This window comes from Heliangelus exortis, chromosome 2, assembly GCF_036169615.1.
Source record: "Heliangelus exortis chromosome 2, bHelExo1.hap1, whole genome shotgun sequence".
NCBI lineage: Eukaryota > Metazoa > Chordata > Aves > Apodiformes > Trochilidae > Heliangelus > Heliangelus exortis.
The window spans coordinates 46236053-46260877 of NC_092423.1; positions in this window are offsets into that span (position 1 = coordinate 46236053).

The following is a 24825-nucleotide window of genomic DNA, read 5'->3' on the forward strand; positions in this document are numbered from 1 at the left end:
TTCAGAGTTGGGCTTGATCCAGGTGGAACTTCCTATGGTTTGTTTTTTTTGTCTTTTAGCAAGGTAAATCCACCCTATAGTTTCCACCCCTTTCCTCGGTATTTGGGTACATTATTGTCTCTATATCTTTTCCTTTCCTCAGAGATGCTCAGCTCTGCAACCAGCCACAAAGTTGGCAGAAATAGGCTGCTCTTAGAGGTTAAAAGGGATAGAGACAAATGACTTTTTTCTTGTATTAAAAGGCTGTCCTGTCAAAAAAAGGCTTTTCTAAAGTAGCCAGATTTCTAAACAGTCACTGCGATCTAAGGGGAAAACCTCTTTTTTTTAAAAAAAAAAAAGTCCTGCAACTAAGAAAGTGAGGGGCAGCCCCTGGCAGCCTTCTAGCAGGAGCAGCCATCTCTGAGCCAGATCACCATGGCCAGAGACAGGCACGATGCTCCAGTTGTCCAGGGGCTCCCACCCAGAAGATGCTGGAGCTGCCCTGCTGCAGGAACACAGAAGGCTCACCTCTCCCAAAGCCTGCAAAAAAATGAGGGGTATCCAAGACACCCATGGGACCAGCCCTCTTACTCATAGCATTACAGGAGAGACAAATCCTTCTTGCTAGAATGGTTGGAAACACTTTCCTTTAGGCTATGCTCAATATAAACAAGTACAGGAATAACCTCTTGGCTTTATCTAAAGCTGAAACCAGGAAGGCATCAAAATGGCAGCACCCAATTCTATAAAGAGGCGCTTAAGATTATCCTAAGCACTCAGGTTTTCAAAATACAAGGTTTTCCTTTTTGTCATTTTAAAAAATAAAAAAACTATGCACAGATCATTTAGTGACTTGCCAAAAGAAGACATGAAATTGAACCATAATTACCATTAAGAAGATGCTATTGGTGTATCACCATCCCCATTATACCCCACCCACCAATGTGTCAGTCAGCCAACCTCAGCCTGCATCAACAAGCCCTGAAGTCTGGCAGGTATTTAGTAAAAATTATTAAATCAAAAATAATTAATAAAATTAAATTAATTAAAATAGTTAAATAAAATAATTAATTAAAAAGACAGCATTTACTTAAGGCAGGTACAGTATTTGGACTGTAATGCCTGTTGTCCAAATTTGCTGATGATTGTCCTTAAGGTACAATAAATAAATAAATTAAAAAGCGGTTACATTTAAGTAATAATAATTCTGGCTAAAAATTTTAAGAGAGATTGTGCACAGAGAGAGAGAGAAGGTTTCAGACGAAATTTCTCATTCATTTCCCTGAGGGGGAGTGCTAGGGGGGAAATATTTTGATTTGTCTGTTACACTAAAAGTTTTAGAATTTCTTGCTTTAGAGTAATGAAATGGTAAGAGAGGAGGTTCCATCCTCTGTAAATTTTTTGTGCTGTCATTTTACAATGAAAATGGACAGATAATTGATTGGCTTTTTGGTTGCTTACTCTTTCTGGATACCATAACTTAGACACATTGACATTTAAAAGAGGAATGGCAGAGAAAATGAGGACCTCATAGAGGCACTAAGAGGTAAGGCAGTGAAAACATGTCCTTGCACGTGGTGCATTAGCAGGCCTGATGGGTATCTTTTGTGCCTGATTGTGCAATCTCATTTCATAATAAAATACAATGTCATGGAGTTTATTAGCAAATCTGAGCAGACGAGTATATCCTGTAATTACATCTCAAACTCTGGGCATATATTACTTTTCTTTCCTGACAGCCCAGAGCTGTTCTCATTTTTTAATGCAAATGCTCTATGCTGCTGGCCAGTGACACATTATCTTATCCTGTTTTTCTAAGAAAAGGAGGCATGAAATGGCTTTATCTCTCTGTCAGAGTGCACATGACTACTTTTAAACCAAAGGACAGTTTCAAACACGTCTCAGGGAGGAAGAGATGCCTCAAAGTCTGTGAAACCATGTGAATGGGTGGAAAGGAGAGGGGCAGTGGGGCACATCCAGTGAAGGATGGAGAGGATCCATCCTACACATAGCCAGCACAGCTCACTGATTCACAGGCACAATTCTGCCAAGCCATTCAGGGGCAACACCGGAGGCAAAAGATCCAGACCAGTAGGAAAGGAGGGTGCCTTGGATCTGTTACCAACAGAACAGCTTAAATTGTTGTGGTGCAATCATCCTGCTGCTTTAAAAGAAATTAATCAAAAGGAGGTGCAAAGATTTTTGAAGGTTTTGATTCTTACAGCTGTTTAAATCTAAGTGAATCACTCTTCTATAAATTGCGTGTTTCAATATGTGTGGTCTCATCCCTGGGCTTCAGTTAGATCTGGATATTCTTTAACTAGCAGGCATAGGCTATATATTTCTTTATTACTTTCTCTCTGGAGGTAGATGTCAGATCAGGAAAAATATACATGGACCTTAGAGGAATGAAAACTGTCCAGCAGAAATACAGCCTTTGCAAAACTTGCTAGCTGAAGGGTGGGCGGAAAAAACCCACCAAAATAAGCTGATTTTCAAGTCTTTCCTTTGTTTTACCCCTGCCCCCTCAGATGCTGGTCATGAAAAAATCCTTTCTAGGAGAGGTAAGACCTTCAGAAAATTAACAAGTGGGTGGCAGCATAAGAGGTAATGAAAATATTTCTTGTTTTCTCAGGAATGAATAAAATGTGGCATCCTGGCCTGTATCAGGAACAGCGTGGCCAGCAGGTCCAAGGAAGTGATTCTGCCCCTGTACTCAGCCCTGGTGAGGCCACACCTCGAGTCCTGTGTCCAGTTCTGGGCCCCTCAGTTCAGGAAGGATATCGAGGTCCTGGAGCAGGTCCAAAGGAGGGCAACCAGGCTGGTGAAAGGACTCGAGCACAGATCCTATGAGGTGAGGCTGAGGGAGCTGGGGCTGTTCAGCCTGGAGAAGAGGAGGCTGAGAGGAGACCTCATCACTCTCTACAACTCCCTGAAAGGAGGGGGTAGCCAGATGGGGGTTGGTCTCTTCTCCCAGGCAACTCTCAGCAAGACAAGAGGGCACAAGAGGTCTCAAGTTGTGCCGGAGAAGGTTTAGGTTAGACATTAGAAAGAATTTCTTTACTGAGAGGGTGATCAGGCATTGGAATGGGCTGCCCAGGGAAGTGGTGGATTCTCCAATCCCTGGAGATATTTAAAAAGAGACTGGATGTGGCACTCAGTGCCATGGTCTGGTAACTGCAGCGGTAGTGGATCAAGGGTTGGACTTGATGATCTCTGAGGTCCCTTCCAACCCAGCCAATTCTATGATTCTATGAGGCAGAAGAGATGAAGTTAAGAGATCTAGAATGAAAAACCCATGCTACAACCAACCACCAAAGACAGGACTATCCCAGTGTGCATCCTCCTGCCCTTGCTATTTCACTGTCACAGAACTTTCCTACGTAAAAAAAAATTGAAATAACTGAAGAAATAGCTACAAAAAGATAGGTTGGGGTTGGGATATGGGCTGTGTTTCAGATTATTCCATATTAAGTGCAGTATATTAATCTATGCTGTCCCAGATTGGAATCTTACTTTTGACAGAGATGATTAATTCTTAAATACTTAAACCAAATAAGGTGATGCAAGGAACCTCTCTTGCTCAAGTACTGGAACACTATTTGTTGGTATTTCCAGAGAGTACCAAGGGAATTTTCTTTTGCTAGGCATTGACACCAATAAATAGGTTGAAAATATTGGATTGATAATATTTCTATGGTTTGGGGGTTTTGGTTTGGTTTTTTGTTTTGTTTGTTGTTTTGGTTTTTTTTCCCAATATTGCCCTTCTCATTCTGTAGATCTGCACATTTTAAAAGGTAAGACACTGAAGCTGCATCTCTATTGCAGGAGCAATCACAGAAAAGCAGTATGTATTTCATCCCATATGTTCCTACATGTACCCATATACATATTCATATACATCCCATGTATGTATCCCAGTTCCTACAGACTGGCAAAGCAAATGACAAAGAATTACACTCAACTTTTCTCTCTGAGCTGGTGAAGGGTCTATAGCTCAGGCAGTTCAGCAAGCATTGCATGCTCAGGACACAGCATCGTGGGATCCTGAGAAGTGACCACCAGAGGTCATCCAGTCCAACCTCCTGCCCAAAGCAAGATCAACCAGGGGATCACACCAGGTAGCTTAGTGCTTTAGGCCCTCCACAGGGTCTGTCTCTGCTCCTCAAACTGAGCCACCGTCAGTCTTTCCCTTGATTACCCATGGAATAGCAGAGATTTTTCTCTGTAATGACAAGTCCACTGCTATGGCATGGCCATACCCTGCAGTCCTTGCCTACAAGCAAAGCCTCATGGGTTCACAAGAGGTTCTGATGCCTGATCTCTTAGCTCCTGCACACTGAGTGTGAAAACCAGGATTTCTTGCAGCCCCTGCTATGACTTGGTTATCACCATACACCCAGAGAACAAGGCAAGCTCTCTGTCACCCTGAACCCCTGTAGGATGGCAGCTCTCAGTCATTGGAGAGAAGAAAAGCCTTCCTGCATGGCCACTTCCCAGATACATTATCAAAGCCTTCCCTGGCTTAACTAGTGAGCCTGGTTTTACCCCTGCACCCATTATCTCAGAGCAGAAAAGGCATCACCCTGTGACACAACATGAAATATACAGCAGAGCCTCTGCCTCAGTTGTCTGCATCTATTGAGATGGTAGCTAAAATTAGAGAAACTGCAAAATGCTTTTTCAGTATTAAACCAGCAGGCTCAATCAGAGCATGAAAGTCAGCCTCCCACAGCTAGGAAGTGGATTCCTTACCTCCCCATGTTTCCCTCTGGGGACAAGGCAGGTGTTGCTTGCTAATGAGAAATAGCTGAGATTTAACACAGTTTAATAGATACACACATAGACACACAATTTAGCAGGACACAAAAAGCAGTAAAAAAAGTGTGATGACTCAAGATAGAATTCTTATTTTTGACACAACTATTTCTAAGGCCCCTATTCTGGTTTGGCTTTTCTCCCGTGCCACCCCTTGAAATACTTGATCTCTTTCACTGAATCGTGTCAGAAATCTCAAATAATCAAAATCTTAAACAACTCCCATTTCTTGTGCACTTTGAAATTCTTGTTCTCCACATAAAGAGTGCATATAAATGCATATATATGGCCCATTCAGATTCCAGCCATATGTGTATTGATTCTGGCCAATGTGTATTGTCTCAGCAAGGACAGGTCAGGATGGAACAGCAAGTGCCAACCTTCTTATTCTCCCTGCAGGGAAATTTCCTCATTAGGAGAGCATACAGGCATAAGAAACATGCCAGTCACCCCTGCTGGCTTTCCTTCCTGGGAAACCCAAAGATGTTTCTATCAGCTGAGGGAGGAAACCAGGATATTCCTGACTGGTCCATGAAGGCACACAAGCATGGAATGAACACACGTGGAAAGAATGATATGCTTAACTGTCAATTCCAACCATTCATAATTCCAGAGCTGATGTAATCATCTGAGCCAATGGTTTCAGGGCCGTATTAAATGACAAAGGTGACAGGAGGTCCCATCATTGCTTCCCTAAATAGCACAAATTGTTCTTACCTGTCACAGCAGATCAGGATGAAGGCTTTAGACTAGCACAGTAGCCATAAAGATCAAACAGGGATGACAGTGGGGGAGAACTAATGTGTATTTAATCCCAGGCATTCTACTGTGTCCAAACCTAATGATAAAAGGAGGGAGTAGACTTCAGGCTTCCATGGCTCCATCACCTTGCCCAGAGTTTTACACCAGCCTCCCTGCACCAGGGGCAGGAGCCAGGCAATGACCACAGGACTGGCAGCTGTCCCCTTTCTGCCCCATCTTGGCTGGCAGGAAGGTCCCTGGAGTGGGAGGATGATAGTGTTGTCCCAGGACACTGTGGACATTGAAGGAGGCAGAAGTATATTGTCATGGCAGGCCCATGGTGGTGCACATTGCTCCTCTTACCTGTCACCTCACCAGATGCCATCTCACTAGTGATGCTGAGGAAAACATGGAACCTAAAGGGTACGTGCAAGCTAAAAAAACTCAAGAAAACATGATCCACAAAATGCCTGCTTCCATTATTGGTGCAAAATTCAGGACAATGATTTAGTCTGTGCATATACAAAGCTCAGGGTGAGAGCTGTTACCTCTTGCTTCTCAAAGGCTGCCTTGCTCAAGAGACACATGGGCTGGGTATCTCAGAGCTTCCTGTGCTGCTTGATGGCCCTTTTACAAACAACTTTTCTTCTCTAACTCCAGCCAGTGCATCTTAATGTTTGGAGATTAACAAATAAGAAAAAAACCACTAATGCCAGCATTTGGAAAACTGCTTCTCTGCCCACAAACAGTAACAACTCAGCACATCACTGGACAGAAGCTTTGCACAGCCTCCTCTCTGCTTCAGCATAAAGGTTGAGCCAAAACTCGACCTTGGTTTTGTTCATTAAAGAAAAGAAATGGGACACCTTCTCCTGTGCAAGAAAAGTTAATCAATACTGGTTTTCCCGAATTATGATTATGTGAGCAGGTTATAGCTCTGGAAATCAGACATGCCAGCCTTGCCCTGTGGAGGTCACCTAAGAAGTCAGTTTAACCACATCTCGCTGCCAGGAAGTGCTGCTAATCCTGCCATTTCTGAGCCCTGCTACAGAATTTAACTACATCGACCTGTGTAAAAACATGGAAATGCAATTCAGCTCTGGAAATTCTGTGGCCAATTTACACATTTTCAAAATTAAGTTACCATCATGTAGCATCTAGTTATTTCCCTGAGGGAAATTTTTCATTAGTATAGGGTGAAGGTATTCATATTTTAAAAGAAAAAGAACAAATGATCCAACTAATAGTTAATAAAATGATCTTCCCAGTTTGCCTTGAATGATACAGCAAAAGTAATATAATGAAGAAAGCATTACAGGGCCTTGATCTAACATGATCCTTCAGGGCTAAGGAACTTCATTTTCCTGCATACAGATAAGGTTCACTCAGCTGCTCAGGATTTCATACCACATGAAGACATCAATATTTTCTGCAGAATTAAGCAGAGCAATTAAATCTCTACTATACTACTATTGCACAGTGGAAAAATAAAGTTGGAAAGGATCATTTCTTGAGGATATCTAGTCCACTCCTACTCAAGGATCAGCTAGAATTACAGTACATCTGCTATGAACAAATGCTTCACCCTGCAACAGCCCAGGTTGCTACAGGGACCTGGCCACACCTTGACCCAGCTTAAAAGTCCTTTACAAGTAGTTTCTCTGTTTGCAGGAATGCGAAATGAATTAGCAAAGCCAAAACCACTTCCTCATCAATGATTTGTTAGGAAACAGAAATAACAAAGTGGTTTAACAAAACAAGAGCACCCAAATTCACTCATGAGCCATCTGAAGATATTAAGTAAATTGCTCTCCAGCCACAGCCAACTGTGGCCACTCACGAACTTCAGAGGACTGCAGGAATGATCAAATGCTCAAATGCTTTGAGCTGAAACATGGGTAAGTGCCACGGGAAAGTTGTAATAAAGTAGAGAAAGAAAATTAACAGATCCTCCAGAAGTCTCCCTTCGAGCCGTGACTAATATTGGTCTTTCAAAGCCCACACACATGGTGTACAAAAGAGCCAGTGACACACATAGAAGTTTTACTGTAAGGAAGTGGCACTGAGCAACTCAATTCAAATGACAGGTTAGTGGGTTTTGAACAGGCCCATTGAACAGACCCTCGTGCAGCAGTTTGCTGGTGGTGGGATGCATGGTGGGCGAAAGCATCAGAAGTGATGTATCCACTGTGTGTGGTACACACAATTTGCTTTTAGGAGTAGTGACCCTTTCTAAAGCATAAAGTCTGGAGGGGCTGTTTTATAAGGTCTGAAAAGTCAGTAATTTTACATCTATTTAGATGCACTGAGTTGTTAAAAAATTGGAAAAAAAAAAATTGATACTTCAAAGCCAATGCCCGGTACCTCTGAAGACTTCATTTAGTGCTTTTACCATTCCTGAGTGTTAACAGAAGGGACTTTTACTCACTTGTGTGTTATGTGCTGAGGTTATTATATCTTCAGAGTTCATGGAGTAGTTAAATTACTTTCCCAGAGTCACACAACTCATCTGTGTCAGAACTGAGAAGAGAAGCCAGGTGCTCTAATTGCCACCCCAGACTCCAGGCTCAAATAGATTTTGAGTTTCCCTCTATTTTACTAGCTTCTGCTAGAAGAAATGTAAGAGCAATTCATCCTGCATTATATACAGGAAAGGAAGCAGAAATTTGAATAGTTGCCATCTGCTGGAGTTGCTTTGATTTATTGCTTTTCCGCCTCAGGTGAAGACCAAACGTGCTCTAGAGAGAAACATTTCCTTAGGTTGTTGCACTGTGTGTATCTCTACCCAGTGCTAAACTAAGTCACAAGGACATGAGCAGAGAAAATTCCTTTTCTTCGCCAGAATAATTTATACCTGATATTCAGTAGTTATAACCAACCACCCGAAAAGTATTGTCGCTTCCATCCACTGGCAGCAATTTTTCATTCAGCGAGCTCCAAATTTGAAATTGAATAAAACAATTATGCTTTGTAGTTCCCTGCCTGGATTATTGTGTTTTTTCAGAAAGGAGCTCTCTATCCATTAGAAGCATATCCCTATATTTCTTCAAAATGCTACACCAACAACGGTAATTTTATGGCATTTCACCACATCTATCTACGTTTTCAGAAACAAGTCTTTCACTTCATGTATTTCCATTTCCTATCCAAGTCAAAAGCCATATAAATCTTCAAATAATTGCTGCTACTGTTTCCTTCAGATTATATAATTATTTTCCATGTCTATCTGTCTGTCTCTTCATTTGTAGGTTTAATGTTAAACATACAGTACTATGCCACTGCTAATTTTACTTCAAAGAGAGATTTTCACACTAGGGCAAATAAAAAACCCAGCATGAATATCTATGCATAAAGTAATTTACTTTTCCATTAATTTCTGTACTCCCTCAGCCATTTGGTATTACTAGAGACCTTTGGTGTTTGAATTAACTGTGTTCCTTTGCAAGCCTATTCATCTTTGGCTCAGCCCCAAGTACTGATAATAGTTGAGAGAAGTAATTCATTGACCTAGGGGACAGTTTCTGGCAGAGTCCTACCCAGAAGCTAGGTGTACATCCTTCCAAATAGGGAAAATAATGCCATAGTTCATCAAGAAATACTAAAACATTTTGCAGTTTATGTGTATTTTATGACAATGTAGAATGAAAGATAGTTATTTCCAAAACAAATAATAAAAGGAAGCAACAGTAACAAAAATTGCAAGAAGAAACTGTAAAACCCCCTAAAAAATGCCAGGTTAATGCTTTGCCATCTACTGTCCACAACCCCGTTTTATTTTTTTCAGTCATGAAAAAAACAGCATGTGGCTGCTTATCACTTGTGTGACTGGTCAGTGTTCTCACCAGCATAAAACAGAGCTCTCAGCCTTACAGCCTCAAGTTGCCTCTCTCAGCAATCAGGCTTTGAGAAAGAACACCACCACCTTGCTTCTCTCAGCCTCAAATTGCCTAAGACCAAGACAACCCACTATAAATGTCCCGTATAAAAGTGCCATATAACTCTTGTGCTGCAGGTGGGTTTAACAGAGAGAGAAAACCTTTAACTCCCACCTAGAAATTCCTTGAGTACCTATCTGGCAGCTTTCCATCCTTTAGAAGAGTCTTTGGGTGACTTTTGGCTCCCAGCCACCTCAGTGCTGCTGGTCCCTGACACCAGTGTAGTGAAATGAGACAACCAGGTGCCACTAATTGCCAGGTAGTGGGCCTTTTATTTGCCCCCCCAGTCCTGCTCATGCGCAGTTGGGGCCCATCCTAATCAGGCACAGGTGGGCTTAACACAAGCTCATGCCCACTACCTGGTAATTAGTGGCACCTGGTTGCCTCATTTCACTACACACCAGTTCCTCTCACCTGTTTCACCGGGACATGTGTCAACACAGAGCACAAAGAGAGCTCCTGTCCTCAAACACATCAAGAAAGAGCTCTGAGACAGAAGAAGGTCAGCCCAGACAATAATGGATGATCTTGGCACTCTAGCAGATTACCTGTTGGCAGTTTCAGATAAATTAGGCATGGGTAGGGGGTATGGAAGGGGAGATCTGCTTGTGGAGGGTTATGAAAGATGATGCTGCTCATGGGTATTTAGGTGATGCAAAGATAAAACAGTGCAGGCAACACCAAAAATGCTTTATGCATTAGTGAGGACAGCTAGCAAAACTCAAGTTTTTGTGCTTGACACACTGAGCTTTAAAATCAGCAATGGGTTTCCAGTTGATACCAGCAGACCCAAGGAAAGGACCCTAACGACATACCATCCAAAATATGAACCTGTGTATCTTCGGGTTTAACCACAACTTCTTTTTCTCTTGGCTACAATATACACTGCATTTCATTGCCTTTGGGTAAAAAATTGCCACATCGTCTCTGACAATTTGTGCATCCCCTGTACTCTGAAGAGAGTGGATTTATTGCATTAAATGCAATAATAAAATTGGAAACGCATTGATTCTCACCACCAAAATCATGCCCTACAACAAGAATGAAACAAGTCCAGAGGGAGCCTTAGGACAAAAATATTCAACCCAATCTTTCCATAAATACCCTACATGTTCCACTCTCTCCTCCAAAATAATTTTGAGGCGGTAGTTCCATTGTACTGTTTTCATTCAAACACAGCAGTGACAAACCTCTCTGGGGTAGGAAAAAAACCTTCAGAACCCAAGGCAAACTCTAGAATGCATTTTTTTCTTAGTCCTTGCCTTAAATGTCAATTTCCTCCAGCAGATTTAAATTTACTACAATTGATTAAAACAACCTGGAAGCATTCAGTTGCTTCATCAGCCTTAAATTCCCAGGAGGAAATATATCAGGACTACAAGAAGGATGAGGATATCATGTTAGTGACCAGCAGTGAGCTGTCTATGTCCCACATGTACACGTTAATTTAAAATTCTGAAAGAAATTCTGACTAAAGCATTAATTGTTGGTGTTTAAAGCATCATCACTAATTCATTGTTTTTCACCTTCTGTGATTTGGGAAAGTGTTGTCACTTCAAATCTCTGTTGTTTGGTGCTAGAGATTTCTAGTAGACATGGATCTGGGATGCTAATGTTTGCATTTGTATTCACTCTGCAAACAGCTTAAAGCTTCATCTCCTATGAATATTCAGTCCATGAAAAGTCAGACATCATTTTTCACTCACAAGCCAATAATTGCAATAATTTATTCACCAGAAGAGCTGAAACATACATAGTTGAACAAATATCTATCTACCCATCTAGTAATTCAAACAGCATTTTAGGCTGCAAATAAAAGTTGTGAAAAACTTCTTACAGTATTTCATCTAGTGTGAATGTCTGTGTCCAGCAAAGGTGAAATACAGCAGAAGACAGCCAGGAGACACAAACTATTAGAGGCTTCACTTTGCACTGGAAAGGGCTCAGAAATGCTATGTTTGTGCTTTAAATCTCAAAAACATGGACTTTTGTAACCAGAGATTAAAACAATAGACAAGCCGTGGCAAACAACAGAGGAGAGGTGAGTAACCTTGTAGTGGTATGAAACAGGGAACAGCAAGTGCCTCTAACATTCAGTTATGGCAAGCTGATGGTACCATACAGGTCTTTGCTTCCAAGGAAGGACCAGCTGTGTTTCCAAAAATTCTGATGCCACTAAAGAAAAGAGCTTCATGCTACCTTTGCTAATATTGCTGCTGCAAATATGTCATCATCTTAACCTTTCTCCTATTACCACTGTTTGTCTAATCAGATTTTAGGGTCCACCTTAATGCTGCCTACAGTTAAGAAGTCCTAAACTTCTCCCAAAGCTGAAATCTGCATCTGAACTGCCAGTATAACTTTAGTTTATGTTAGTAAACTCTGACTATCAGCACAACACATCAATTAGATATCCTAAGATAGCATCATTCACTCTAATTGGACAAGGTGGACTTTCCCCCAGTGTATTAGGCTGTCTAAAGGTTTCTGGAGGTCACCCAGATCAGTAGGAGCTGGTGTCCCCTGGGTGGAGTAAAAGGCAGAAGTACATGCAGATAGAGGAGCTGACAAAGCAGAAGCTGCTGAAATGCAACAAATATGCATCAGAAAAGGCTTTTTTAGGAAAGACAGGAGGCTTCAAATGGTGTTCCCACAAGCAACTGTTGCCTCATCTAGGATAGAGTCCACACCTCTGGGCACTTAGAAATGTCTAAGAGAATTCAAACCAAGCTGGAATAAAATCTCTGAGAATAGCAAGTGGAGACATTCTGATTTGGGATCTGAAAGATCCGGGCTAAACTGCCCTAGAAAAGCAAAATCTGGGGAAAAACATCCTAACTGCTTTTCCCATGGAGTTAACTCAGCCAAAAGAGCCTGGCACAGCTGCCTGCCATACCAGGGGACATGATGCCTTGGTCCAAGGAAGTCCCTTCCGTCCATATTCAAAGCATCATGGTTCTGGAGTGTCCATCTGAGGGGGTAACTCAGTGATAGAAGTGGTTAACTCTTGAGAATAAGAAAATGAATTCCAACACTGAACTATGTTGGAAATAATGCTTTCCAGAAGCTCAATCTTCTGCATGCAGAATTCAGAGATTTCAAGGATGATACAAAAGATGCTGGGGGGAAAGTACTCCCCTGTTGCCCTCTGACTGCCTATGTAAAGAGAATCCCTAAGTACAAAATTGAATTCCAGCAGGACAGATGAAGAACAAACAACAAGAAAAGGTATGTTCTTAATTACCAGCTACAGCATGATCCCTCTGTCCCCAGAGTGGCTCTAGCAGAGAGTTAGCTCCTTGATTAGCAGAGACATTCACAGATGCCAGCTATTTGGTTCTGATCCTGCCACGTGTGAGTGCAAACCGGCACAAGAGGAGACTCTTGAGGAGCAAATGATTGGGATGTGCTACCTTGTGAAGCAGCTGGAACAGAAGACATAACTGGCAGATTCCTCTAGGCAAGATTTTTAGGGCTAATACAGCTGGGATGATCTCATGTTTGCTATTTCTATGAGGGACTGCAACGAGTTGGAAGGACAAGCCCTCCTGAGATAAACCAAGCACTCAGGATCTGCACTCCAATATATGGGAGTAATCCCATGGGTTAAGTCTTTTTATATGAATATGCAAAGGAGGTGACAAGAAAAAGAAATCTGTCACAGCTACTGATGAGTACAAGAGAAAGAGTCCTTGGGGAACTAGGGACAGAGCAACTATTTAAGTTTCCTTCCAGCGACTAACTCCTCTGCACAGCTCTGAGCTCTGACTTTATAAGATGTCAGTGATAATAACTGCAGTTCTTCAGCTGCTCTCAGATTCAGTCTTTGAACATCTCCATGCTTACTTGGCTTCTGCTATGTTCAACCTGCATAGTGTCACATGCTGTGTGTAATCACATCTATTAATTTATCTGGAAAAAAAGATGTCTTTAAAATCAGCAGTAAGTGCTGTATTTTTCCCCCAGTGACCAGCAGTGACATTGCTCCACAATTTTGCCACAGTGTTACCCTGTTAGCTAGAGCCCCACAATTCACATTGATTAGATTTCTTCAGGACAGGTGAATGTGCCCCTGTAGGCCAATTTCATGAATATTTCTAGAATCAAAGTAAACAAATGAATATTTAAAGAGAGGCTTTGATGTATTGCTATTTTCTTAATGCTGTTGTAAGCAGAAATGTCTGCATTGCCTGTTGTCAATACACTAACCTCCTAGATCCAGTGTGGAGAGCAAACACCACAGCTGGGCCTGAGATACACTTTGTTAAGTATTTTGCATGTCAAATGACATATTATTTGAAATATTAAATGAGACAGTGGCTGCTCAACAGATCTTCCTACTTGAATAAACACATGGAACCCAGACACCTTGATACATGCATAGCCTATTTATTGTCTTAAGATCATTTTGTGCTGTAGTATCTATCTTTTGAGTAACCCATCTTTTGCTGAAAGACCATGATCTTCAGAGTCTGCTGTGATAGCTCTAAAAGGAGCAAAAGAGCAGGTTTCTCCCCAAAACCCTCAAGGAAACACAGCAGGTACTTGGATCAAAAACCATGGATTAAAGTTTGAGAAAACCGAAATCCTGAGAAGACCAAAAGTTTCAGATTTGAGAGGGAAAGCATTTGACTGGTCTGAGAGGGCCATAGGTGCACAGTAACTGAGGTATGTCTGCCATGAGATATTGTTCTATGAGCTTTCCAGATTGCTTTAAACCTAACTTGCTTCATCTGTGCATTTCTGTATTATTATAGTATCACAGACGACTGCTGTCTTTTTGTTTAATGATTAAAATGCTTATTCAGAAAGTCTTCTTGTTGGTGCTCTTTCCTTATCCTTTCTATCTTCTGTGATACCCAGATTAAGAGATTAACGGGAAAAAATGGCATAGTTCCTTGCAGAATTTCTCTCATTTGAACATCAGAAGTTTCAACAACTAAGCTTGAAGAGTAAGTGTTCTCACTACTTGTTGGACAAGTATAGGTGCATGCTTATGTAACTAGCCTGTTGCAGCCATTCAAAAATACATAGGAAAAAAAAACATTTATTTTTCTTTTTGGCTGTGTATATCACTTCATCTGTGAGATTCTTCTTGTGATTTTTTTTCCTTTATCAGCATGGAATTATAATTGGTCCATTCAATGCTCACAAAAGCTTCTCCAGTGATGACAAGGGAACATGATGCAGCAGATTCTTCTGTAAACTGGGCTTGCTAATGTCTTTCTACACTTCTGAGTGAAGATGGTCTTTGTGATGGGAGGAAAGTGAGAAAGGGAGAGCAGGTATTCCAAGCATAGCCCTATCTGCCTATACTGTCAACAAAACAAGATTTACTGCTGACCTTGTTCACTAGGACTGATCAATGAAGTTGCCAATAACAAGCATGGACATGAAGGAGCTCGCATCATGAAAGACAGAAAACTTTTGTGTGAATCCAGTTCTCCCACTGAACTAATTCACATGCCACCATCACATCAGGGATGCAAATCCAAAGAGAGCCCTAAAGACATCCTGACACAGATCTGCTAATACCACTGACACTTTGCTGGTTGCAGGAAAACAGGCACAGATGGAAAACACCAAGATGCTGGTTTCCACAGGTTTCCTCAACCCAACCTGACATGGGGAATTCCCATTTTAAAATTATTTTTTAGTTTGACAGACAAGTGAGCAGTAGCCCTTCATCAGAAAATCCAGTAGCTTCCTAGTCTTTCTAAGAAACTTTCCACCCTGACTTGACCATTGAGAAGTTGTCACCAAAATGTTGCCATTCTTCCACATCACCTCACTGAAACCACCAAGACAAGGAACTCCTGGAACTTTCAAACTAGTTTCCTGCCTGTTGATCAGTTCAGTCTCACTTGATGACATTTGATATGTGAAAGCGATAATTTTAAAATATACATCTCATTTAAACATTTTATGTTATAAAAAAATTAAATTGTCTACTTCAATTCTAGCTGCATTGCTCAGTGAGGAGCACAGGGTACCAAGGGAGGCTGCTTAGCCTCAGTTTTGCTCTCTGGATTAACTGAGGGGAACACATGCACTGTACAATTTGTTCTAAGATCAGTAGTTTCAAATATACAACTCTTGTCTTTAGGAATGCTGCTCAGTGACTGGTTATTACATCTTCTGTAAAAAAAAAAAAAAAAAAAACAACAAAAACAACTGCTAGTTTTCCAGGTCCCCAAAAGAACATTTAGGTCAGATGGAGGGCACCAGTGTAAAAAAAAACAACCACAGAACAGAAAAGAAAGTAGTATTCTTTCTGTACAGTCCCTCTTTTGTACACTCTTTGCTTAGATATCAGACATTGTGGGTTGAATCTTTACTATGGGCTTGATATGGCCCTGCGTAAGACCTAGGCTTTGGCAATCACCAGAGATGTAAAACTCTTGAATAAACATGATGTTTCCAAAATGCCTTTTCTAGAATTTCTAGATTTTTTTAGAATATCTGCACCTGTGTTCACAATTATTACTTCTATACTTTATTACTTTATTTTATTACTTTTAGAAGAAATAACAAATTTTTGAACAAAGAATAAACTGAAATTATTATTATTAGTAATAATAGTAATAATAATATGATGATGATGATGATGATGACGATGATGAGCATTCAACACTGTCCAGCATGACATTCTGATCTCTGAACTGGAATGATACATATTCAATGGATGAACAACTCATTGGATAAGGAACTGGATGAATGGTCACACCCAAAGAGTTGCAATCAATGGCTCAGTGTCCAAATGGAGATGTGTGAGGAGTGGTGTTCCTCAAGGGTTGCTGTTTAACATCTTTGTTGGAGACATGGAAAGTGGAATCAAAATGCACCCTCAGCAACTCTGCTGATGACACCAAACTGTGTGGTGAAGTCAACACACTGGAGGGAAGGGATGCCATGCAGAGGGATCTTGACAGGCTCAATAAGTGGATTTGTGCATGAAGTTCAACAAGGATAAGAGCAAGGTTCTGTGCCTGGGTCAAGGCAATCCCATGTACAAATACAGGTTGGGTGGAGAAAGGATTGTGGACAGCCCTGAGGAGAAGGACTTGGGAGTAGTGGTGGTGGACAAGCAGCTTAACATGAGCCATCATTGTGAGCTTGCAGCCCAGAAAGCAAACTGTGTCCTGGACTGCATCAAAAGAAGCACACACAGCCAGCTGAGGGAGGTGATTGTCCCCATTTACTCTGCTCTTTTGAGACCCTACCTGGAGTACTATGTGGAGTTCTGAAGTACACTACATAAAAAGGACATAGAGCTCCTGGAACGTGTCCAGAGGGGAGCCACTAAAATGGTCAGAGGGCTGGAGCACCTCCCCTATGAATGCAGGATAAAGAAATTGGGGTTGTTCAGCCTGGAGAAGAGGATGCTCTGAGGTGGCCTTATAGTAACCTTCCCATATCTGAGGGGGGCCTACAAGAAAGCTGGGGTAGGGATTTTTACATGGGTGTATAGCGAGAAGACAGGGGGAAACGGTTTCAAACTTGAAGAGGGGAGGCCTAGGTTAGACATTAGGAAGAAATTCTTTACTTTGAGGGTGGTGAGACACTGGCACAGGTTGCCAAAGGAAGTTGTGGCTGCCCCCTCCCTGGAAGTGTTCAAGGCCAGGTTGGATGGGGCTCTGAGCAACCTGGTCTGGTGGGAGGTGTCCCTGCCCATGCAGGGGGGTTGGAACTAGATGATCTTTAAGGTCCCTTCCAACCCAAAGCCTTCTATGACTTTATGATTCTATGATTATTTTTTATGTCCAGTTTGAGTACATGGGTAAGACATTAGTGGGATGGGGAATTAAAAAAGCCTCATCAGCAACAGTACAACCAGAATGTGTGTTTCAACAACAGATTCACCCAGAATAGCAGTCTTAAGACACCTGTTCCCTTCTTCCAAGGAATGCATTTGCAAAGACTTAAATCATATGAAACATTTGAAATCTGTCTCATGAAAATACTGCTGGATTGCAAAAATCAGGGAAACATTTTTAATACAATCAGGAGCTAGGTTAGGATTTCATTTGAACCCCCAAAAAAGCTGCTGGCTGAAATCTGTGACTCAGGCCAAAACCAAGGTATCTCTATTTTTAGATCTAGTGCTAGTAGGCTTTTCTGGATTGAAAGTAAAAATTCCAGCTGCAGTTGGAGGTTATGAGATGAGGGAGTCTAACTATACCTTTGGACCTCTGTCATCTCCATGCTATGAACTGGTAGGGGTTTACTGGAGTGAGCTCTCAGCCCAGTTAGTGCTGTACCACATACATCTGCCCTTCTAGTCAGAGCCCCACACTTAACTCTTGTTTTTACATGCCACTCCCATTTAAAAACTAGAAAAATAACCACCAACGTACTGAGTCCAGTCACAACTGACACTTCTCTCATGGCATCCTTCTGGCATGGATTTCAGCCTGAACCCCAACATTGTTTTTGGACACAGTCAAAGCAAACCTTAGAGACAAAGCCTTTACTGGCAACACCACCAAATATAATTCCTTTTTCCCTGATGCAATGCCAAATCTCAAATGTTCCTCTCATTAGAACTTAAAACCAGTTTACAACCCTGGATTTAACAGCAACATTGGTTTTAAAGATCCTGACTTAATTTCAGCCAGGGATTAGTATAAAATCAGGAGGCATTCCTGGCATAAATCTCTGGTTTTGAATCAGCAAAGGCTATGTCAGAGGTGAGCTAGGTCTGAAGGAAGATGAGGATTATGTTTATAGCTGTATAAAGGCTTGGGCTGTGAGTTTTAAGGGTTTTCATGCAGTGCTGCTGGCCCAGCACTTTGGAAGCAGCAGTATCAGCATCTTCCTACATAATGTTGACATGCTGCCTCTGCTATATCCATAAAGATCTGGATGTACATCTGGATGTACATGCTTCACCTGGCCTCTGCCTTCCACTAGTGCCCATGTTTCTGAGCTACAGTCAGTGCACAGGCACACTTCAAGACTCTCTAAGGTGGTTCAAAAGGCTATGAGCTTGGAATTCATTTAAAAGAACAATAAGGAAGTGTCTGACTCATGGGTAGGCTGAAAAAACCTTGGGCAGGTTTTCTCTCAAGAACCGAAATTCCTAGTTTAGTTTCTTGTTGATTGAAATTAATGTCAGCTATAATTGCCCATGAGTCATTGATCCAGCTTTCTGTTGTGGCCACTTGGGTGTATTTGGCCTGTTTGAGCCATTGCAGGTTTTTTTTGTTAAGTATCAAATGGCTTTTATATTGTTGAGCAAAGCAGTGCATAATGTTTGGTTTTTAGTTTGGTTTTTTTTTCAACATCTGAGCTATTTTTGAGTGGAGCAGAGGGTTGAATGCTGCAATGTCTTCCTTCCTGTGAATACACCACTTATCTGATTACCAAGTATTGCAATAAATTATGCCCCCTACAATAATTTTTCACAACCTGCTGGAGATGCAGTGTAAAAAAGGATCTGTGATTACATTAGGAAGATTACAGCCAAAACAGTTTAGTTACAAGGTATTTTCAAGTCTTTTTGCACATTTTTTTTATATGCAAGGGGAACATTATTATCCTTACCTTAGTCTCATAATTCACTTTTCAGAGATGAAATACACATCTATGCATACTAGGCACAAGCCTCTGCAGATGGCTCTATCTTACACTTCATTCTGTGCTCAGATTTAGAGCAGAGCATCATAAAGTGAAATCAACTCAATCTGATCAGGCCTCAGCTAAAATTCGGTCTCAGGTTGGGCAAAACTAAGGATAGTTCATTTGAACCCCTCTTCCACTTCCTTGCTTTGATCTCAGATGATACCAAAGTAACTTTTCCTCTTTCCTAAGGGTGGGATTAAGATTATATACAGTGGAATCTGCCAATATGCTTTGTTCACATATGTTGCAATCCAAAGTCTTTGACGTAAAAATACCTCTAGCCTCCAAGTCAACCATTGAGGAAAATCCATCTAGTAAGACAGCAAGCAGTTCTGTCCCTGTATCTCTGCTCCTCCTAAACTCCTGCAACCTTCATTAGGGTTTTCAGTTGTAGTAGTTAGGGTTTTGGGGTTGTGGTGAAGAGAAATCAAAGACAGACTGTGGGTCCCTGGAAAACCAAAGAGACAAAGCTGGAAATCCAACTGTTTTGTCTCTGTTGGATTGTAGTTGTACTTGTTTTCTTTAATACACAATTCCTGCTCACTGCCATTGCAAATACATAGAATATGGGATTTATATGATAGGTACAAGATTCTGAAGAAACCGATGTAATTTTCCATAGAAAATATCATTTAAAACTGAAAACAAGATTTCAGAAGTGACCGAAATGGTACCAGAAAATTGATGCAGTCTTGGTTTTAAGTTTCCACATTTGAGGATGCCTGATCTTCCAAAGTGACCAACATTTTGCATAGGCCTGCTTATGACATAATCCCCTTTTTGAGCCATAGAAGTAATGCATTCAGATGTACAGGGTGTACCACTCATGACTACAGAGCCATTCCACCCATGAGGGCAAACCAAAACCAGGGCTGGTTTGACAGCAAAGAGGCCCTTGGAGAATTCTCACGTCAAAAGCAAATCACTGTACAAGGTGGCACCAAGTGGATTTTGCATGAACAAAGTCTGAAAACAGTACAGCTACACTTGTGCAACACTGCACACACCTGTCACAGAGTTAAAGTGCCCCCTGTGTACGTGGGTCCTGTGCCAGACCTGGTACCTCTGCTTGTTTTAGTGTTTTACTGTGTGACATTAGCACGAAAGAATGAAGCAGCCTGAGGAATATCTACACAAGAGCAGAGAACTCCAAAGCCCCTGCACATGGCAGTCACACACCTTACCAGGGGCTGATGGTACCATTGCAAAGAAGCAGAAGAGCAGCACAGCTCTGAGTTCAAATCTGTCCACTTTAAACAGGATTCAGAAGTCGTGATTATAAAAAATAATCACTTAAACCTTCAAACAGAGAAGGTCAACTTCACTGACCTATGAAGAGGGACCTATGAATGTCTCCTATGAACATTTCATCCACCTTCACCGTGGGAATCCTTTCCTAAACTTTTAGTAGTGCTTGTAAGCTTTAACTTGTTCTGTGATGTGAAATTGCTTCTGTGTCTCTCTTACTAGTTACTGATCATCTGAGAGAGCAGAAAAGACCAGCCAAAAAACCCCAGGTGTTTGGAAAGCCAAACACTAAAGAATAATAAAGAAATTAGATGAGTGCTACTATTTGTCATTTTGATTATTATGAGCTAATTCAGCTGCATCCTGATAAACAAGAACAGCCTTGCCTTATTCTAGCAAGACATTAGCTTGCCCATCCCCTCCTGAGACTCAAACCAGACTATGGAAAAAAGAAAATGTGCAGCAGTGTGAATTCAATACTTCATTTAAGGCAACTGGAGAAAAATCATCATAAACTTGATTTTCACAGCTGTGTATTTCAGGGAGCGTCTGGGCATTTCCACCATAGAAAGATTTCAGATCTTCACTGCCATGTTATAGCATAAGAAGCAGCCAAGAGAATTATGTCAAACAAATTCATGTCCGTATAAATTACAAAGTAAAGCCTACAGCAGTATCTTTTTCATAATAGCGTGATATTCCTGTCTGCCAGAAACCAACGTCATTGGTAATGCTTATCTCTCAAAGCAGTTTTATGTATCAATTTATATTTCAGGCACTATCTTGCAATTAAGTTTCTGGGCTTAAAATGTCTGTTTTCCACTCCCTCCCCCCTTCCAATGCTATGTCCTCGAAGATTAACAAAACTCCTCTGTGCCAGCAAATTAATCACAGTACAAAACTGAACCATTCATTAGAGCTACAGCACACCACAACTGCCATTAAAAACTCAATATTGCTATTTACTGCCTTTAATTTGATGGTGCTGTTTGCAGCAGCCCCTCCTCTAAGTGTACACAACACCGCAGTAAACACAGTGGTAAGCCCTGAACCTTGGTGGGTACGGATGTGCCACAAGCTTGCAGTGTGTGATGACACCAGAGCCCTTGCCTAGTGGCTTTTTGATGTCTGCAATGTGCAAATTCTCACACACATTGGCTCACACAGGATTCACCAACCCCCTCCCAAAGTGTACCATTAGTCCCTGTTCACTAATGCTTTGCCACAGTGGATGAGCAGAGATGCAGCTGTTCTGCTGGCTCTGACGGTGACCTTGCCAGTCCCCTCTCTCACTGTCCAACTGCTCTTTTCTGGCCTTTCTTTCCCTCTCCCCACCCCATGAAAAATCATTTGTCTTCTTCCTTCCTGATCTTTCACCTCTTTGGAGAGAACCAGCTGATCCAGCAAACACTGATGAGTTACACCGTCTCTGTCCTGTACTCCAAGGTTTTGTAAGCCAGCTCAGACACAGATGGACTGCCCTTCCTATCCCTGTAGCCTGGGTGTATGTCCTCTGGGCACTCATAACCTCAGGAATTTCGATTTAATATAAAATTTCTACTGGTTTGGTTTGGTTTCCTTTCCTTTGCTGTTAGGAATAGATGGAATTTTTGGACAGCCCCTAAGTTAATCTTTTTCTGCAAAAGTAACACTGTAGAGCACAAGACAGCCTTGTGCTTTGTATAGAAGCAAGACCATGTCCCCTGCTTATACAGAAGATAATAAAACTGTTTCATGTTTTTGTTCAACTGGGATGAATATATGAATTGTGTCTTATCTGCTCTGTACAATCAAAAGCTGCGATTCCTTACCACAATGTAGAATCTGAAATATATACCATGGTAACTCTGCTCCTACATATCACATTTGGAAAAGGGAAAAACAAAAAAAACCCAAAATCCCCCCCCAAAAAAAACCCAAAAGGAAAGGAAAAACAAGAGGAAAAACAAGAAAGGAAAACTGCAGCCCTTAAACAAAACACAGACACTGAACCTCAAAAATGGCTGGCTAGATCCACTGGGAGTCTACAGGAAAGTGCAGCAACTCTTATCACCAAATCTCAAACCCTGCAGTTTGGCTGACTCAGCTGTTGTGTTAAGCACAGGAAGGAGCCCTCAGGCTTATGGCCCTCTGACTTGCAACTGAATTATGCACTATTTTAAACATGCAAAATGAACTCTGGCTTCCCAGCCTTGCTGCATTAAGAACCCCCTTATATAGTTGAAGCTTAACAAATGAGGTCTTAACCTGAGGGCAGCTGAGCTTTGAACTTAGCCCCCATAGGAGGCACCTGGGCCCATGTGTGCTGTGGTCCTGGTTTGATGAACACAAGGAAGCCAGAGCTTTGCTCCAGGACTCTCCACTGCATCCTGCTCTTACCCTGAGGCAGAGAGGGCAGATGAAAGGCATAGCAGGAGGTACAACCTCTCTCTTCTTAGGAGATATGGTAAACCACCAGGACTTGGGCAACTCAGCTCTCCTCCAGAAAAAGCACTTGCCATAAAATTTAAAAGCACCTTCTTGCCTTCCACCACTCCTTACCTAAATGTGTAAAGACGACAATGAAACTGCCAATGAAACTTGCTCTTCTATAGCACACAGATCCCTGACTCTTGATTATGGAATAATTGCTATAACAATCTTACAGCTTTTTTGCTCAGATAGTACAGATTAGCAAAAAACCCACAGCTTTCAGATCTGAAGTAGCCTCCAGCACTTGACTGCTCTGATCAAATAGATGTCAACAGTACTCACGCATTACCAGCAACTCAAACTGCCAAAGAAAACACCTTTCCTTACTGTCTTGAGTTAATGCCGTGGTGTTTTGGAAGCTGGGGGGGTCACAGGCCTGGCTTCTGTGAGAAGCTGCTGGAATCTCCTCTGGTTCTGATCCCTGCCTCACTTCTGCTCAAGGCCAAGCAGATATGGGAAGCTCCATGTGGGAGTAACATACTCAAGAAAGGGAAAATGAAAAAGCAAAAAGTATGAACATATCTGCGGAGAGGTCTGTTCAAGGAGATGAGGAGATGAGTGACTAATACCAGAGAAAAGACACCCTAGTCAGCAAAGAAGGAGGGGGAAAGGTTCCTGAGCAGAGATTTCCCCGCAGCCCATGGCGAGATGCCAGCTGTCACCCTGCAACCAATAGAGGAGCATGGTGGAACGGTACTTGAAGGACCACGGCAGTGTAAATGTGGATTTATAGCTCCTAAAGTGTCACAGGTGGGCAGATGTGAAGAAGCAGCATGTGCAGGATTGCAGAGTGGGGCAGATGTGGATCTGCAGCTGTAGAGGACCCCGTGACAGAGGAGGTGACTGTTCCCAAGGCAGACCATGACTCCATGGGCAGCCCAGGCTGGAGCAGTCTGTGCCTGAGGGACTGCACTTGGTGAGAGGGACTCATGTGGGAGGGGTCCTGAAGGACTCTCTCCTGTGAGAGGGACCCTGCATTGGAGTGAAGAATGTGAGGAGTCCTCCCAGTGAGGAGGAAGGAGCATCAGAAACACCATGTGGCGAACTGACCCTAAACCCCCACTGCCCATCCCCTGTGCTGCTGAGGGAGATGCAGGGGTGAAGTGATCCAGGCCAAGGAAGAAGGAGCAGGGGGAGGGTATTACGATCTGGTCGTGTTTCATCTTTCTCCTGACAGATTGAATTAAGTTTTTTGTTTTTGTTTTTTTCCCAAGTTGAATTTATGGTTTTTTGCCCGTTACTGTAATTGGAGAATGAAAACCTATCCTTGTCTTGATTAAGAGCCTGAAGGTGGATTTTCTCCTCTCTGTCCCAGAGTGGGAGATGAGGAAGTGGAGGCCTGGTTGGTACTGTCTGGGCCTAAACCGTGGCACTTACACAGTCCTTTTGTGTGTTTTGTACTTTGTAACTACAAGTAACATATTAAGTTGTGGAATGTCATAGCTCTGTCTGTGAAGCATAGACATTCACTTGGCTTCCTCATAATATTCCATATTAAAACCTATCGTGAATTGCAAGGGCATTTCTTGTTGCATCCCCAAGAATAGCAGCACCTGATAGGTTTTGTGCATATCTCATGTACACACTGCCTTTTTCAGCTTTACCAAGTGCTTCGGATCCTGAATGAGGACACATCAAAGAGTTTTCCCCACATTTACCCCTGGGATTCTAACAGGCTTCCTCTGAAAATGAGCAGCACAGACACTAAGCTATGACACCCTGTGATGCCTGTAAGGTGCAGCCTTGCTCCCCTCCAAGTTGTGTTTCTGCCTCATGAGGACCAAGCACCAAGGCTGTGCCAAGCTCTGCTCCCCTGTCCTCCTGTGGGATCTGATGGGAAACTGGACTGGCGTTTAGCTCCCCGTGTACTATCAAGCACCAGGACCACCAGGGTCCTCTTCCACTACCTGTATGAGGTCCCAAATCTGGAAACCAGAACAGAGCAAGAATACCTGGAGGGGAGAAGGGACACATGCAGGTGACAAAAGTTAAGCTAAACTGAGTGTGC